Source organism: Pseudophryne corroboree, chromosome 11 (assembly GCF_028390025.1).
Source record: "Pseudophryne corroboree isolate aPseCor3 chromosome 11, aPseCor3.hap2, whole genome shotgun sequence".
NCBI classification, from domain to species: domain Eukaryota; kingdom Metazoa; phylum Chordata; class Amphibia; order Anura; family Myobatrachidae; genus Pseudophryne; species Pseudophryne corroboree.
The window spans coordinates 40,506,502-40,525,577 of NC_086454.1; the positions used below are offsets into that span (position 1 = coordinate 40,506,502).

Below are 19,076 nucleotides of genomic sequence, written 5' to 3' on the forward strand. Positions count from 1 at the left end.
GACGCTGGAGAGAAAAAACAGAGGAGGAGGCAGTGCTGCAGAAGGTGAGTAGTGGACTAATTAAGATAATTAGAAAACTTCCAATTGCTTAATTAGTCATTAGGTGGGGTGCTGCAGCAGTTCCACCTCTAACCATTTCTCCTAAAAATATGGATATTAGGAAAAATTGGTCGGGCTCTGGGGCTGCGGGAAAAAAAAAATACACACCCTGCCACTCAAAAAATAAAAAACCCTGCACCCAATTGGATAGCAAAAATTTGCTATTCTCACATCTAATTGTATCTGCCCCAAAGAGTGGGTGTTCTAACTACACCATCCTATTACACCCTTTTTCATTTTCTTCTTCCTAATCAGGATTGGATTCTGGGGGTTTTTAAGACGTGTTTGAAACTTTTAATGTATACTTTTAAAAAAAATTATTTTTAAACTGCCAAGTGTGCCCCTATACAAAGTACTATACCCCTTAGGGGGTCTCTCCCTTTATAAACCATTACCGTCTTATTTTGGGTGCACCTCCACCAAACAGAGATAAAATCTCCGTTACTGTACTCCCCATACAAGGTGGGATATAAAAGAATTCAAATGATCTACCTGAGCCTTTACCCCCCACAGCCGCCCACCAGATCGGAGACCAGCATGGCCGCGCAGGCCACACTACAATGATACACACTATACTGGGCGGCTGCATCCTTCCAGCAATATATACACATCACTCTCCCCAATCAGCCAATGAGCAGACAGATGGAGCGCCCAGGTTATGTTTGCACAGTACACATGCTAAACAATCCAGCAGACGTTAGGAAACTGAATCACTGTGTACTAACTGTCAGACTTGGTCATTAACATTCCACAACACTTCATGGGCATACACTGTAACTCCAGACTGACAATTGCAGCCAAACAGTAATTAGTGAAGCGGTTTCCTGAAGACTGGCCAAATAAAATATACGTAGAAGTGCACATTAATACTGAAGGCTCAGAGTGACCCGGATTGGTGGTAGGTTCACTATTACTGGCACAACATCCACCCAACCCCTCCTATATCAATATATTCTATTCTTTAAAGATACAAGAACTTTCTGAACTTCTCTTTGGAAGCGAGATGGATTTTGTGATATATGGCTGGTGAAGCTCTACAACGGATGAATTTAAGGCCTCCGAGAGGCTAACTGCAGTGCCCTTCGCTTTTTGGAGTTTGGGACATAGGGCGTCAGACCCATATAGTCCCTATGGATAATAATGGGGACTGCGGTCTACAGCGCTAATAAGCTTCTCTCCTGCATTAGGTTACACAGCCGGGATGCATAAAATTATGCAGAAACTGAGCTTTATAAATAGGCCCAATAGATTGGGATAAGGGGGTATCCAAACTCAGATCTACATTGCAGTGTAAGAATGAAGCTGTCCAGTATCTGTGGACTACATGCAGAAGCAGACAGTACTTACCCTGCATGTAAATGTATTTGCACCCCTTGCGGTGTAGCTTGGTTTGTTCCAGGTGCAGATACAGCTTGAGTATCCCATATCCAAAACGCGTGGGACCAGAAGTATTTTGGATATCGCATTATTCCGTATTTTGGAATAATTGCATACCATAATGAGATATCATGGTGATGGGACCCAAGTCTAAGAACATAATGCATTTATGCTTCATATACACCTTATACCAGGGGTGGGCAAACTACGGCCCGCAAACCGATCCTTCCCGGCACGCTGCCCCGTCATCAATCATCTCAAGTATGGAGCCGAGTCCTCAGTACATCAGAGCTCGAGGACCGGCAGCTCCTGATTGGCTGCCGGGCCAATGCCCGCCGCCGTGTCCAGCACCCGTCCCTGGCTCCCTGCATCCATGTGCAGACAGTCGGACAGCGCTCAAGGGCTCCTCAATGACGCTACCGCGCCGCTGTGTGCTCTACTCTGCCCGGCTGCCCTTACAGCGCTCCCAGGCAGGAGGCGTGATGGGAGGATCAGAGATTGCTGGGGGTCCAGGTACTCTGGATGGTAACAACCCAGCAGCAGCTGGAACCAGGGTCTGCTCCTCTCCCTTCAACTGTCCTGTGCTGGCAGTGGCAAGTAACACTAAGTAACAAGGAGGCAACACTCTGCTGGGCTCCTTCTCCTCCAGGTAAGATTGTGGACTCTGCCTGCCTAATGTGTAAAAAGGTGTCGCTGTCTGCCGTAATGTGTAATAAGGGGACGCTGTCTGCCGTAATGTGTAAAAAGGGGACGCTGTCTGCCGTAATGTGCAAAAAGGGGACGCTGTCTGCCGTAATGTGCAAAAAGGGGACGCTGTCTGGCGTACTGTGTAAAAAGGGGACGCTGTCTGGCGTACTGTGTAAAAAGGGGACGCTGTCTGCCGTAATGTGTAAAAAGGGGGACTCTGCTGTCGTTATATGTAAAATTGTCTTGTATTGTATATACAAGATATTTTGTATGTGGCCCTCGCATAGTCACTGGAAGTGTTAAGTGGCCCCCCAGCTGAAATAATTGCCCACCCCTGCCTTATACACAGCCTGAAGGTCATTTTAGTCAATATGTTTAATAACTTTATGCATTAAACAAAGTTTGTGTACATGCACACAATTCATTTATATTTCTTATACACACAGCCTGAAGGTCATTTAATACAGTATTTTTAATAACTTTGTGTATTAAAATAAGATTTTACTTACCGATAAATCTATTTCTCGTAGTCCGTAGTGGATGCTGGGGACTCCGTCAGGACCATGGGGAATTAGCGGCTCCGCAGGAGACAGGGCACAAAACTAAAGCTTTAGGATCAGGTGGTGTGTACTGGCTCCTCCCCCTATGACCCTCCTCCAAGCCTCAGTTAGGATACTGTGCCCGGACGAGCGTACACAATAAGGAAGGATATAGAATCCCGGGTAAGACTCATACCAGCCACACCAATCACACCGTATAACTTGTGATCTAAACCCAGTTAACAGTATGACAAACGTAGGAGCCTCTGAACAGACGGCTCACAACAATAACAACCCGATTTTTTTGTAACAATAACTATGTACAAGTATTGCAGACAATCCGCACTTGGGATGGGCGCCCAGCATCCACTACGGACTACGAGAAATAGATTTATCGGTAAGTAAAATCTTATTTTCTCTGACGTCCTAAGTGGATGCTGGGGACTCCGTCAGGACCATGGGGATTATACCAAAGCTCCCAAACGGGCGGGAGAGTGCGGATGACTCTGCAGCACCGAGTGAGAGAACTCCAGGTCCTCCTCAGCCAGGGTGTGCCCCTGACCAAGTAGCAGCTCGGCAAAGTTGTAAAGCCGAGACCCCTCGGGCAGTCGCCCAAGATGAGCCCACCTTCCTTGTGGAATGGGCATTTATATATTTTGGCTGTGGCAGTCCTGCCACAGAATGTGCAAGCTGAATTGTACTACACATTCAACTAGCAATCGTCTGCTTAGAAGCAAGAGCACCCAGTTTTTTGGGTGCATACAGGATAACAGCAAGTCAGTTTTCCTGACTCCAGCCGTCCTGGAAATCTATATTTTCAGGGCCCTGACAACATCTAGCAACTTGGAGTCCTCCAAGTCTCTAGTAGCCGCAGGTACCACAATAAGCTGGTTCAGATGAAACGCTGACACCACCTTAGGGAGAAACTGGGGACGAGTCCGCAGCTCTGCCCTGTCCGAATGGACAATCAGATATGGGCTTTTGTGAGACAAAGCCGCCAATTCTGACACTCGCCTGGCCGAGGCCAGGGCCAACATCATGGTCACTTTCCATGTGAGATATTTCAAATCCACAGATTTGAGCGGTTTAAACCAACGTGATTTGAGGAATCCCAGGACTACGTTGAGATCCCACAGTGCCACTGGAGGCACAAAAGGGGGTTGTATATGCAGTACTCCCTTGTCAAATTTCTGGACTTCAGGAACTGAAGCCAATTTTTTCTGGAAGAAAATCGACAGGGCCGAAATTTGAACCTTAATGGACCCCAATTTGAGGCCCATAGACACTCCTGTTTGCAGGAAATGCAGGAATCGACCGAGTTGAAATTTCTTCGTGGGGCCTTCCTGGCCTCACACCACGTAACATATTTTCGCCACATGTGGTGATAATGTTGTGCGGTCACCTCCTTCCTGGCTTTGACCAGGGTAGGAATGACCTCTTCCGGAATGCCTTTTTTTTCCTTAGGATCCGGCGTTCAACCGCCATGCCGTCAAACGCACCCGCGGTAAGTCTTGGAACAGACATGGTACTTGCTGAAGCAAGTCCCTTCTTATCGGCAGAGGCCCTGAGTCCTCTGTGAGCATCTCATGAAGTTCCGGGTACCAAGTCCTTCTTGGCCCATCCGGAGCCACGAGTATAGTTCTTACTCCTCTACGTCTTATAATTCTCAGTACCTTTGGTATGAGAAGCAGAGGAGGGAACACATACACCGACTGGTACACCCATGGTGTTACCAGAACGTCCACAGCTATTTCCTGAGGGTCTCTTGACCTGGCGCAATACCTGTCCAGTTTTTTGTTCAGGCGGGACGCCATCATGTCCACCTTTGGTCTTTCCCAACGGTGCACAATCATGTGGAAACAACTTCTCGATGAAGTCCCCACTCTCCCGGGTGGAGGTCGTGCTGAGGAAGTCTGCTTCCCAGTTGTCCACTCCCGGAATGAAAACTGCTGACAGTGCTATCACATGATTTTCCGCCCAGCGAAGAATCCTTGCAGTTTCTGCCATTGTCCTCCTGCTTCTTGTGCCGCCCTGTCTGTTTACGTGGGCGACTGCCGTGATGTTGTCCCACTGGATCAATACCGGCTGACCTTGAAGCAGAGGTCTTGCTAAGCTTAGAGCATTGTAAATTGCTCTTAGCTCCAGTATATTTATGCGGAGAGAAGTCCCCAGACTTGATCACACTCCCTGGAAATTTTTTCCCTGTGTGACTGCTCCCCAGCCTTTCAAGCTGGGATCCGTGGTCACCAGGACCCAGTCCTGAATGCATAACTGTGGCACTTTAGTAGATGAGCACTCTGCAGCCACCACAGAAGAGACCCCCTTGTCCTTGGAGACAGGGTTATCCGCTGATACATCTGAAGATGCGATCCGGACCATTTGTCCAGCAGATCCCACTGAAAAGTTCTTGCGTGAAATCTGCCGAATGGAATCGCTTCGTAAGAAGCCACCATTTTTCCCAGGACCCTTGTGCAATGATGCACTGACACTTTTCCTGGTTTTTGGAGGTTCCTGACTAGCTCGGATAACTCCCTGGCTTTCTCCTCCGGGAGAAACACCTTTTTCTGGACTGTGTCCAGAATCATCCCTAGGGACAGCAGACGTGTCGTCGGAGACAGCTGCGATTTTGGAATATTTAGAATCCACCCGTGCTGTCGTAGAACTACTTGAGATAGTGCTACTCAGACCTCCAACTGTTCTCTGGACCTTGCCCTTATCAGGAGATCGTCCAAGTAAGGGATAATTAAGACGCCTTTTCTTTGAAGAAGAATCATCATTTCGGCCATTACCTTGGTAAAGACCCGGGGTGCCGTGGACAATCCAAACGGCAGCGTCTGAAACTGATAGTGACAGTTTTGTACCACGAACCTGAGGTACCCTTTGTGAGAAGGGCAAATTTGGACATGGAGGTAAGCATCCTTGATGTCCAGGGACACCATATAGTCCCCTTCTTCCTGGTTCGCTATCACTGCTCTGAGTGACTCCATTTAGAATAGGTCTCACCGAGCCGTCTGGCTTCAGTACCACAATATAGTGTGGAATAATACCCCTTTACTTGTTGTAGGAGGGGTACTTTGATTATCACCTGCTAAGAATACAGCTTGTGAATTGTTTCCAATACTGCCTCCCTGTCGGAGGTAGACGTTGGTAAAGCAAACTTCAGGAACCTGCGAGGGGGAGACGTCTCGAATTTCCAATCTGTACCCCTGGGATACTACTTGTAGGATCCAGGGGTCCACTTGCGAGTGAGCCCACTGCGTGCTGAAACTCTTGAGACGACCCCCCACCGCACCTGTTTGTACGGCCCCAGCGTCATGCTGAGGACTTGGCAGAAGCGGTGGAAGGCTTCTGTTCCTGGGAATGGGCTGCCTGCTGCAGTCTTCTTCCCTTACCTCTATCCCTGGGCAGATATTATGGGGACGAAAGGACTGAGGCTGAAAAGACTATGTCTTTTTCTGCTGAGATGTGACTTGGGGTAAAAAAGGTGGATTTTCTAGCCGTTGCCGTGGCCACCAGGTCCGATGGACCGACCCCAAATAACTCCTCCCCTTTATACGGCAATACTTCCATGTGCCGTTTGGAATCTGCATCACCTGACCACTGTCGTGTCCATAAACATCGTCTGGCAGATATGGACATCGCACTTACTCTTGATGCCAGAGTTTCGCATATATAGAAATGCATCTTTTAAATGCTCTATAGTCAATAAAATACTGTCCCTGTCAAGGGTATCAATATTTCCAGTCAGGGAATCCGACCAAGCCACCCCAGCGCTGCCCATCCAGGCTGAGGCGATCGCTGGTCGCAGTATAACACCAGTATGTGTGTATATACTTTTTAGGATATTTTCCAACCTCCTATCAGTTGGCTCCTTGAGGGCGTCCGTATCTGGAGACGGTAACGCCACTTGTTTTTATAAGCGTGTGAGCGCCTTATCCACCCTAAGGTGTGTTTCCCAATGCGCCATAACTTCTGGCGGGAAAGGGTATACCGCCAATAATTTTCTATCGGGGGAAACCCACGCATCATCACACATTTCATTTAATTTATCTGATTCAGGAAAAACCACATGTAGTTTTTTCACACTCCACATAATACCCTTTTTTGTGGTACTTGTAGTATCAGAAATATGTAACATCTCCTTCATTGCCCTTAACAAGTAACGTGTGGCCCTAAAGGAAAATACGTTTGTTTCTTCACCGTCGACACTGGAGTCAGTGTCCGTGTCTGTGTCTGTGTCGACCGACTGAGGTAAAAGGACGTTTTAACGCCCCTGACGGTGTTTTAGACGCCTGGACAGGTACTAATTGGTTTGCCGGCCGTCTCATGTCGTCAACCGACCTTGCAGCGTGTTGACATTATCACGTAATTCCTTAAATAAGCCATCCATTCCGGTGTCGACTCCCTAGAGAGTGACATCACCATTACCGGCAATTGCTCCGCCTCCTCACCAACATCGTCCTCATACATGTCGACACACAAGTACCGACACACAGCACACACACAGGGAATGCTCTGATAGAGGACAGGACCCCACTAGCCCTTTGGGGAGACAGAGGGAGAGTTTGCCAGCACACACCAAAAACGCTATATTATACAGGGACAACCTTTATATAAGTGTTTTTCCCTTATAGCATTTTAATATATATATACATATCGCCAAATAAGTGCCCCCCCTCTCTGTTTTAACCCTGTTTCTGTAGTGCAGTGCAGGGGAGAGCCTGGGAGCCTTCCCACCAGCCTTTCTGTGAGGGAAAATGGCGCTGTGTGCTGAGGAGAATAGGCCCCGCCCCCTTTTCGGCGGGCTTCTTCTCCCGTTTTTCTGAGACCTGGCAGGGGTTAAATACATCCATATAGCCTCCAGGGGCTATATGTGATGTATTTTTAGCCAGAATAAGGTATTATACATTGCTGCCCAGGGCGCCCCCAGCAACGCCCTGCACCCTCCGTGACCGTTGGTGTGAAGTGTGTGACAACAATGGCGCACAGCTGCAGTGCTGTGCGCTACCTTCATGAAGACTGAAAAGCCTTCTGCCGCCGGTTTCTGGACCTTCAATCTTCAGCATCTGCAAGGGGGGTCGGCGGCGCGGCTCCGGGACGAACCCCAGGGTGAGACCTGTGTTCCGACTCCCTCTGGAGCTAATGGTGTCCAGTAGCCTAAGAAGCCAATCCATCCTGCACGCAGGTGAGTTGAACTTCTCTCCCCTAAGTCCCTCGATGCAGTGAGCCTGTTGCCAGCAGGACTCACTGAAAATAAGAAACCTAAAAACTTTTTCTAAGCAGCTCCTTAAGAGAGCCACCTAGATTGCACCCTGCTCGGACGGGCACAAAAACCTAACTGAGGCTTGGAGGAGGGTCATAGGGGGAGGAGCCAGTACACACCACCTGATCCTAAAGCTTTAGTTTTGTGCCCTGTCTCCTGCGGAGCCGCTAATTCCCCATGGTCCTGACGGAGTCCCCAGCATCCACTTAGGACGTCAGAGAAACAAAGTTTGTGTACATTGAGCCATCAGAAAAAGGTTTCACTATCTAAGTCTCACTCAATAAATTCCGTATTTCGGAATATTTGGATATGGGATACTCAACCTGTATTGGCTTTGCAGCCAGCTCAGACTGTGCAACATTCTCTGCAAGCTCCAGACTGTTGTGTGTGAAAATCTCAGGCGTTTAGCAGTGTCTGAGCACCTGAGGGGTATTACTAATTTGATTGGGCAGCTCCATTTTATACTTCAATTTCTGAGACACTAAAAACAGCCCCATCTAGCAGCAGCAACAATCACTCACTGGTAAAAGTTACTTAGATCACATTTCTTCCTGCTCCTGGTGTTTGGTCTGAACAAAAACTAAACCTCTTGACCATGTCTGTATGCTTTTATGCACTGAGTTGCTGCCACATACTTGGCTGATTAGATAATTTTATTATCGGGTACGTGTGTGTGTCTATACACACCCAAAGATACAAGGCGAAAGTACTCATATGGGTATATTCAATTAGTGTAGGATCCTCTTCGACGGGGAGTGTCGGACACTTCACTATTCAATTTGCGGCATTTCCAACAGGTGTTTACCCGTTTTCGACAATGCTGATCCGACTTTTTTTTATTTTAAGAAAAAACCTGTTGGAAACATCCGCAAATACGACAAAAACAAACATGGCTCCGCGGCTAATCCAAGGCACTGGTATTTATTTGATCGAATCCAGATTCGATTCGACCTTAAAAAGTCGAAAAGTGCCGGTTTGGCAACTTGTGGAAAATTCCGACACCAATTGAATAGACCCCATAGGGGTAAATTGACTAAGGTGGGAGAACTGGTGATGTTGCTCATAGCAACAAAAACAAATTCTACTTAACATTTATCTAGCTGCTTACAGAAGATAATAGAATCTGATTAGTTGCTAAGAGCAACATCACCAGTTCAAAACAAAAACAAAAAAACGCCCACCTTAGTCAATTTACCCCAAAGGGTAGTATATACAACCTCTTAACCCTTTAGTAAGGTGCCAAATCATTGTGTACATTTAATAAAGGAGGATACTGTAGGCTTAGAAACTCAGTGAGACGCCACCAGACACGTTTCCTTTCACCCTGATGAAGTCTGCTTGTATTAGGTTTACGTCTCTTTTATATGATTTCATGCACACCAAACTATTTGCTTGTGTACAGTTTTTCATTTTAAACAATATTAAGATCAAACCCATTGATTTAAGTCTTCTAAATGAAGATTAAAAATGAGCGAAGGGAAGGATTATCCTCTGCCCACAGCATAAAGGATTTTCCTTCTCAGTACCAACTGCAAGTCACTTCAATAAATACCCAAGACTCTCATTCCCTTCTACCCTCCATATGGGGCAAAAAAGCAAACTGGGCATCCATGTCTATCCCACTAATACCCCTTTCACACTGACATAGCAGGGTCGCACCTGGGAATATGCACACGGATGTATCCCTGGTGCGACCCGGCTTGAGACCCCTTGCAGACTTGCGGCCCGACCCGGCATATTGCCGGGTTGGTGACGTCACCGCTGACGCTATTGGAGGTGGCGCTTGGAGATCATCTCCAAGCACCGCCTCTTCCTATGCAGAGAACGGGTGCGTGGTCGCCTTGACCCGGCTTACCCGTTCACACTACACCGCATCTCGGGACGATTCCGGATTCAACCCAGGTCGAGACCAGGGATGAAATGCCGGGACGCTCTACCCGGGATATTCTCTCCGTACCCTTTCACACTGAGCAAATTCCCGGGTTGATGCGCGTTCATGTGCAATAATAACCCGGGATATATTCGTCAGTGTGAAAGGGGTATTAGCTACCTGTAGAAGACTACGTCAGACAGAAAGTAACTATTGTTGAAATGTATCAAACCTTCTGAACAGTGGAGAAGCAGAGATGTAGTCAAAGCTACCAAACAGATTCTTGTCTTCTCCATTCTTTTCAAGGTCTGATACGTTTCCCCCAAATGTTCTTAAACAAAATAAATAGAATCCAGAATATGTAATTTGTGCGGAAAACAGAGGATGCTTTGGGAGGAAAATAAAACTGCTTGGATCCCATTGGTATAAAGAGACTGAGGGTGTGGCAGAGTTACTCACAAAATGTGAATTACTGTATTCTATCTGTCAGGCCACCCCATCCTTCTCCCCGTTCCTCTCACCAGAGATAGATGCACCAGATACCTGCAGGTCTACCATGGTGCATGTGTATCCAATCACAGCACTGTATTCTGCCTACGTCAGGCCACGCCATCCTTCTCCCCGTTCCTCTCTCCAGAGATAGATGCGCCAGATACCTGCAAGTCTTCCATGGTGCATGTGTATCCAATCACAGCACTGTATTCTGCCTACGTCAGGCCACGCCATCCTTCTCCCCGTTCCTCTCTCCAGAGATAGATGCACCAGATACCTGCAAGTCTACCATGGTACATGTGTATCCAATCACAGCACGGTGTCAATTTGTGCAATGTCCTCTCCACAAACTGGTGCATGCTCACCACACGTCACTGAAAGGTTTGGAGGAAACGTAGAACAGAATATCCGATACCCCTTTTCCGCTGCTTCTAAAATCCCGGGTTTTGCATGTGAACCGTACATCGACCCAGGATTAAGGTGATTGGAAAAGCAAATCCTGCTCACTATCCGGGTGAGTAACAAGTGGGATGTAATACATATATGTATAGAGGCAGTGGCGGATCCAGGGGGGGGGGGGCACTCGGGCCCGTGCCCCCCCTGTCATTTGTGGCCTTCTGTCTTCTGTCCGTCCCCACCCCCCGGCGCCGGTGCCGCACAGGGAGATGACGGGCGCCCGCTGAGATTGTGTTAGCAGCGGGCGCCCATCTCCCTGCACAGCGGCATCCGGAGGCAGGAGCTCAGTACTGAGCTCCAGCTTCCGGCGCTGTCACTGTGTGCCATGCGCTATGGGAGAGACGTCAGTCATGACGTCTCTCTCATAGTGCTGACTGAGGAGCGGACGCCCAGAGAGGAGGAGGACTGCAGCGGCCTGGAAGCGAGAACGGGGCTCGGTAAGTATGATGTTTTTTTCTTCCTTAATGCAGCGGGGGCATCTACTGGGGGCAAACTACGGGGGGACATTACTACTGGGGGGCATCAACAAGGGGCATTACTACTGGGGGGGGGCATTACTACTGGGGGCAAACTACTGGGGGCATTATAACTGGGGGGCATCACTACTGAGGGGTCATCTATTGGGGGCAGCTACTGTGGGACATTATTACTGGGGGGCATCTACTGTGGGCATTACTACTGGGGGGTCATCTATTGGAGCAAACTCATAGGGTGCATTATTACTGGGGGGGTCATCTATTGGGGGCAGCTACTAGGGGACATTTTTACTGGGGGCCATCTACTGGGGGGTCATCTATTGGGGGCAGCTACTGGGGGACATTTTTACTGGGGGCATTATTACTGGGGGGTCATCTATTGGGGGCAGCTACTGGGGAACATTTTTACTGGGGGCATTATTACTGGGGGGCATTTACTGGGGGTCATTTTTACTGGGGGCCATCTACTGAAGGCAAACTCCTAGGGGGCAAACTGCTGGGGGACATTATTACTGGGGGGCATCTACTGGGGGAAAACTGCTGGGGGAAATTATTACTGGGGGGGCACCTACTGGGGGCAAACTACTGGGGGACATTATTACTGGGGGGCACCTACTGGGTACAAACTGCTGGGGGACATTATTACTGGGTGGCATCTACTGGGGGCAAACTACTGGGGGACACCTACTGGGGGCAAACTACTGGGGGACATTATTAGTGGGGGGTACCTACTGGGGGCAAACTACTGGGGGACATTATTACTGGGGGCCAACTACAAAGGTGCTAACTACTGGGGGCATACTACAGGAGGGTATTACTACTGGCGGCGTAACTACAGGGGCATTACTACTGGCGGCTTAACTACAGGGGCATTACTACTTGGGGGCTAAACTGCAGGGGGGCCAAACTACTGGGGGCATAACTACAGGGGCCAAACTACTGGGGGCATTACTACTGGAGGCTAAACTACAAGGGGGGTATAACTACAGGGGCTAAACTACAATGGGGCAAACTACAGGGGGGCATTACTACTGGGGGCATTATCACTGGGAGGCTAAACTAAAGGGGGGGGTAAACTACTGGGGTCATAACTGCAGGGGCATTACCACTGGGGGCATAATGACTGGGGGCATTACTACAGGCAACATTACTACTGGGGGCAATACGGGCATTGCATAAGGGGCACCACTACTATGGGGTCTATATAAGGGGCACTACCAGTACAGTGGACATTGCATAATGAGCGCTACAACTGTGGGCATTGTATAAGAAGCGCCACCTCACATGCACCGAAGCCGCACGCAAATGTACTTGCCCCTTCCATGGTGCCCCCCCTATCATTTTCTTCTGGATCCGCCCCTGTATAGAGGGCCGGTGCTAGGGCGCTCTGCACGGATGTAACCTATGCAGTGCCCCCCCCCCCCCCCCCCCACATGGCTGCCTCGGATGTTTTTTTATCTTGGGCGGGGAAAGCGACATGCGGCGCTATTTATTCAGTGCATTCCATCTTACACACATTTCAGTCACAAGTACATGTCTTATTTTCTTGTATGGCTTATCTCAGACATTGCAACCTTTGCTGTACACCCAAGATGGCTGGCTCACCTGGTATGCCCGTGGGTGGGAAGGAAACTTCTTGGAACTGATTGTTATGTAAGGACTTTAGTACACTGCAACCTCCGCACTTTGGCCCTCATTCAGAGTTGTTCGCTCGGTAATTTTCTTCGCATCGCAGCGATTTTCCGCTAATTGCGCATGCGCAAAGTTCGCACTGCGACTGCGCCAAGTAAATTTGCTAAGAAGTTTGGTATTTTACTCACGGCATTACGAGGTTTTTTCTTCGTTCTGGTGATAGTAGTGTGATTGACAGGAAGTGGGTGTTTCTGGGCGGAAACTGGCCGTTTTTAGGGAGTGTGTGAAAAAACGCTGCCGTTTCTGGGAAAAACGCGGGAGTGGCTGGAGAAATGGGGGAGTGTCTGGGCGAACGCTGGGTGTGTTTGTGACGTCAAACCAGGAACGAAACTGACTGAACTGATCGCAGTGGCAGAGTAAGTCTCGAGCTACTCAGAAACTGCTTAGAAATTTCTATTCGCAATTTTGAGAATCTTTCGTTCGTTATTTTGCTAAGCTAAGATTCACTCCCAGTAGGCGGCGGCTTAGCGTGTGCAATGCTGCTAAAAGCAGCTTGCGAGCGGACAACTCAGAATGAGGGCCTTTATGTAATGTCTTCTAGGGGTTGTCTATTCTACCCAAAATAACCTACGTAGTGTGCCCAAAATGGCTACCTTGCGTGGTTAGGTTATGTAACCTGTGAAACTTATTAACCAAAATGGCTGCACCAACCCTGCATTAAGGGGGTTATTCAGGTTTGTTAGCAAACCAAAAATAAGCACACTAATGGGCAAAACCATGTAAAATTGTGCCCGTTGTGTTCACTGTTTTTTGGTTTGTTTTCTTCATGATGTTACACTAGAAATGTAGGGCGAGATTCAACTGTATTTCCACCAGTGGCCACTAGATGGCACCCAAGCGGAGAAAATCAACTGTAGCTCTGTTCGGGCACAATGGTTGCCGGCGCCTTAATTTTTAGCTTGCACCGCCCAGGGGTGGCAAACTGAAATGTGTTAAAAGTGACCCGTTTGGGCACCCAAAAGGCACTTTTCGTGATTTCACCCATTAGTTTAGTCGGGTTTTTCGCAGCTAAGCCGGACCTCTATGGGTACGATAAAAATGATCAATTGAATATCGCCCCGCGATCTCCAGTCACTTCAGACAGGAGATCGGGCGCGATATAACAATTGAATACTGCCCATAGAAATTGATGGCAAATAAGAACCACTTGACCCATCTAGTCTGCCCATGTACACGCACACTTACACACTAGTGTTAATTTAAACCTCTGTGATATGCTTTTGATGCCTGCAAAGCGACAGAGTCCTGCTGGAGAAAAGACCTACGTAAATAAATTATATTGTACTGAACTTTTCCATAATCCATCCCTGAGCAAATTTACTGTTTATTTTAATGCATGGAATATATAACTTTGTATTCTTATTTTTTTTTTTTTTTTTTTTAAATAAAGGCCTGTATTGATGGGTTTATATATTCAGTAGACCATGCAGGGGTATCATAGGCAAATGCAGGGGGGATTTCCAGTTGCCCAGAAACCCCACGCACTGGCGTTCGCAAGGAGATTGACAGGAAGGAGTTTGTGGGTGTCAACTGACCGTTTTCTGGGAGTGTTTGGAAAAACGCAGGCGTGTCAAAGCGTTTGTAGGGATCCCTCCCTGTATGCGAACGCAGGACTGCAAAAAAACTCCTAGCGAGCGAACAGGTCTGAAATAGGCCCCTAGTGCAAATGTGCAATCACCAATATCAACCAGTGTCTGCTACACTGAATAACCTGTTCTGGATCAATCAAAGCTAATTGGTCGCTATGGACGACTGCCCCAAACAACAGAAGAAGATGGCTGCACGTCTGTACCAATATTTAAACCAAAAACCTAAAAAAAAGGCAAGAGGTACAGATAACACACCAGGCTTTATTTATACTAAGACCATGGTCCTACTAGCCCAGCACTCAGCCCTGCTCCCTCCCTCCTCTCCCTGTCACCTCACCTTCATCAGTATCACACTGTAATCCCTCCATGCCAAACTCCCCCTCTGTCACCACCACTCCTCCTGCTGCTCTCTCTGCTGGGGGACTCACATTCACACACAGCCCTCCGTCACTTCTTTCCAGACCTAGGGGACGCCATGGTGGTGGTTCTGGGGTCCTTTCACCGTATAGCTACTCATACCAACTCATACCCCCAGAACTATCCCTTACATTCTCTACATTTGAGGTCCATGCTATACGCCTCTTCCAACCTGTCCATCTTCGAGTAGCTGTCATTTACGGCCCCCCTGGCATTGCCTCCAAATTCCTTGACAACTTTACTTTCTGGCTTCCTCATTTTCAACATCTTAATCGATATCCCCACAAAATCCCCTGCCTCTAAACTCCTTACCCTCACATCTTCTGGTCTCTCACATGGGAAGGGGAGGAGGTCCCCTGGGAGTGGGAGCTCACTGGATCTGGTCTTCACTCACCATTGTGATATCTGATTTCTCCAACTCCCCATCTCTGACCATCTCCTGCTCTCCTTTAACATGTCTCTCTCTCTGCTTCTCCATCTCTACCATCACTAAGCTATCAACAACACTTCCCTATCTACCCTTTTCGACTCACTTCTCTCTCCTATTCTCGCTCAGGCCCTGAAGAAGCCACATCCCTATATAACGCATTCCTTACTTCTGCTCTTGACTGTCGCTCCACCAACCACTACTCACTCTCACAGATCAACACCTCAACCCTGGCACACCAAATGCACCAGATATCTGCATAAACGCTAACGCACTGCCAAGCGACGCTGGTGGAAATCATGCTCTAAGGTAGTTTTCCTCCATTTCAAACATACGTTCTCTTCCTTCAGTGCTGCCCTTTCCCACGCTAAACAGTCATACTTCAAGAATCTCATCTCCTCCCAGTCTTCCAACCCCTGGTGCCTCTTTGCCACTCTAAACTCCCTCCTCTGCCCACCCCCACCTCGTCTCCCCTCCTCACTCTCTGCTCTTGACTTTGCTGCTTACTTCACATCCAAAATTGACTCCCACCAGACCATCAGCAACCAGGCTTGTGGAGCTGGAGCAGGAACCAGCTGCTGGAAGGCTGATATCTCTAGTTCTGGGAATAGCAGGGACAAGCTGCCAGTGTCCACCGAAAGGGGAGAATCCCCGCTTTTGGAGTATACCCTCAAAAAAAACAGACAGCACCTGAGATATCTGGTTGGAAAGAGCAATTAACAGGCCCGGATAGAGACGACTGCTTTGAAGTCGGATATCTCCGGTTACCAAGTGCGGATTTTCAAAAATCTGGTACCACTTGAAAAAGGGGACCCTCAGCTATCAGCCTAGGGCCCTTATACTCCTGAGAGCCTTGTGCAAATGCCCATGGAGCCCATATGAAAAGCCTCTACTGCCTACTGATTACTTCCTTCCACTCCTACCAACAAGATTTTTCACTTGCTGCTCCATTTCTCTGGAATTATCTCCTCCCCTCGGACACTCCACCTCTTTACAAAACGTCAAATAAATTCTCAAGACCCAGTTCTTCACCAAACCCAGCCAAATCTCATGGCCAATGAAAATGGGGTCGTGATACACATATGGGGGGGCCAGATACACTTATGACACCAATAGTGCCAAATACACATATGCCCCCACAGTGCCAGATACGCCCCCATCGTGCCAGATATGCTCCTACAGTGCCAGATGCACAAATGCCCCACGATGCCAGATACACAAATGCCCCCAGTAGTGCCACATATGCCCCCATAGTGCCAGATACACATGCCCCTGGAGTGCCAGATATACCCCCACAGCGCCATATATGCCCCCAGAGTGCCAGATATACACATGCCCCCAGAGTGCCAGATATACACATGCCCCCAGAGTGCCAGATATACACATGCCCCCGGAGTGCCAGATATACACAGGCCCCCGGAGTGCCAGATATACACAGGCCCCCGGAGTGCCAGATATACACATGCCCCTGGAGTGCCAGATATACCCCCACACTGCCAGATACACACGCCCCTGGAGTGCCAGATATGCCCCCAGAGTGCCAGATATGCCCCCAGAGTGCCAGATATGCCCCCACAATGCCAGATATGCCGCCACAATGCCAGATACACATGCCCCTAGAGTGCCAGATACACATGCCCCAGCAGGGCAACTTACTTACCGTTGTTGCTGCTGCCTGGGGCTGGCACTATCTTCTCCTGGGGAGAGGAGAGCGCAGCACGCGCTCCTCCTGTCCCTCTCCTTCCCTCAGTGTGGTTTCCTGAACTGGCGCCGGTCAGCGAGCCAATCAGGGCTTGCGATCCGGCAGCAGCGGCTCCTGATTGGCTACCGGTCCGCGAGCTCTGATTGGCTCACGAACCTGTTCAGCACACGCCGCCACCAGACTCAGGGGGGACTCGAAGGCAGGAGAGGAGAGGCGCGTGCTGTGCTCTCCTCTCTCCAAGACCAAGTGTCTGCAAGGTGGCGGCCCAGCGGTACGGCGTACCTGTTGGGATTTTCAAACAGGTACACCGTACCGGCCTGTACCGCCATACTTGCGGCACTGTTAAGAGATCACATGGAAAGTGGACAGTGAATGGTTCCTTACAGCAAAGGGGTGGGAAGATGGCTTCCATCTGCGCTCACCTGGCAATAAGAGGGCGGACAACTCTCCCAAGCAGAAGGGAGTGAATGCTTATGCCTATGACCACCTGACAAGTAGAAGGGAGAGAACACCCCCATGTGTGAGGGGGAGAACACTCATACGTCAGATCACCTGACAGCTTCTGTGTGAGGGAATACCTGGAAAGGTAAGGGGGAGCTTGGAATCATGTGGCTGAGGGGGGATTCACACCTGTCATTACCTGGCAAGCAGAGAGAGGGAGAATGCTTCTGCCTGGGATGAGATTATTTCTACCTATTCTCACCTGGTACCTGGTGGGGGAGGGTCAATGAGAGGGGGTCGCACACGTCTGGGATCATGACACGTGAAGGTGAGCCGATAACTGTGAAGGGAGGTTTGCACCCATCTGGAGTCACCTGGCACATGAGGGAGGGTTAGTGGGAGGGGATCACACCTGTGCAGGATCACATGACACATAGAGGAGAGCAGATAACTGCGGAGGGAGGTCACTCCTATCTGGGATCGCCAGGTAAGTGATCACACCCACCTCGAAATTAATTTTATCCTACAATGGTGGCACCGGAGGACATAATGACTGAGATGGTGCAGCCATAGGTATATTCCCCAACTGTATGTAGAGCAGTGTAGTATGTTGTACTTCTATAATAAAAGTAATAATAATAGTAACTAAACAACATGTTACATAGTCGCTCCACAATTAGTTCACATGCACACGCCATAAGTACTGAAGCCATGTGTCACTCTCACATATCAAGGTAACACCGCAGGAGTTACAACATACTTTCCTCTTCTGGCCACCAGACTCCCACTTTATATTCTGTGTGTTCCATGTACACAGTACACTTAGTACATACATGGAACCTGCAGATAACATGTAACATGGGTTCCACACAAAACACACCTGATGAGCACATAGAACCTAAATGTAACCCACAGCACACACAGTAACATGGCTCCTACACAAATCATACACACCTGCTGCATACATTGAGCATGCATGTAACATGGATCCCACACAGAACATACACAGCACACACACAAGAGCATGCATGTAACATGGGTTCCACACAGAACACACACCTGCTGCACACACAAGAGCATGCATGTAACATGGGTCCCACACATAACACACACAAGAGCATGCATTTAACATGGGTCCCACACAGAACACACACCTGCTGCACACATGAGCATGCATGTAACATGGGTCTCACACAGAACACACACCTGCTGCACACACGTAACATGGGTGCCACACAGAACACACACCTGCTGCACACATAGTGCATGCATGTAACATGGGTCCCACAGAGAACATACATAGCACACATCTGCTGCACACAGAGCATGCATGTAACATTGATCCCACACATAACATAAATAGCACACACCTGCTGCACACATAGAGCATGCATGTAACATGGGTCCCACACAGAACATACATAGCACACACCTGTGCTGTACACAGAGCATGCATGTAACAAGGGTCCCACACAGAACACACACCTGCTGCAAACACAAGAGCATACATGTAACATGGGTCCCACACAGAACACACACCTGCTGCACA

The 19,076-nt window shown here is 48.7% G+C and overlaps 1 protein-coding gene across 7 annotated transcripts in view; it reads right to left on the reverse strand.

Annotated features, from left to right (window-relative positions):
• The window catches only part of STK33 (serine/threonine kinase 33), a 127,582-nt gene that overhangs the window by 107,755 nt on the left and 751 nt on the right, over positions 1 to 19,076 (reverse strand). The window contains exon 1 of one of the 7 annotated variants that reach the window (XM_063944043.1): positions 17,790 to 17,808. The exons of the other annotated variants lie outside the window; for them this stretch is intronic. The gene's annotated coding sequence lies outside the window, so the exon portion shown is untranslated. Of the gene's footprint in view, positions 1 to 17,789; positions 17,809 to 19,076 lie in introns of those variants that run through there. 7 annotated transcript variants of the gene reach the window in all.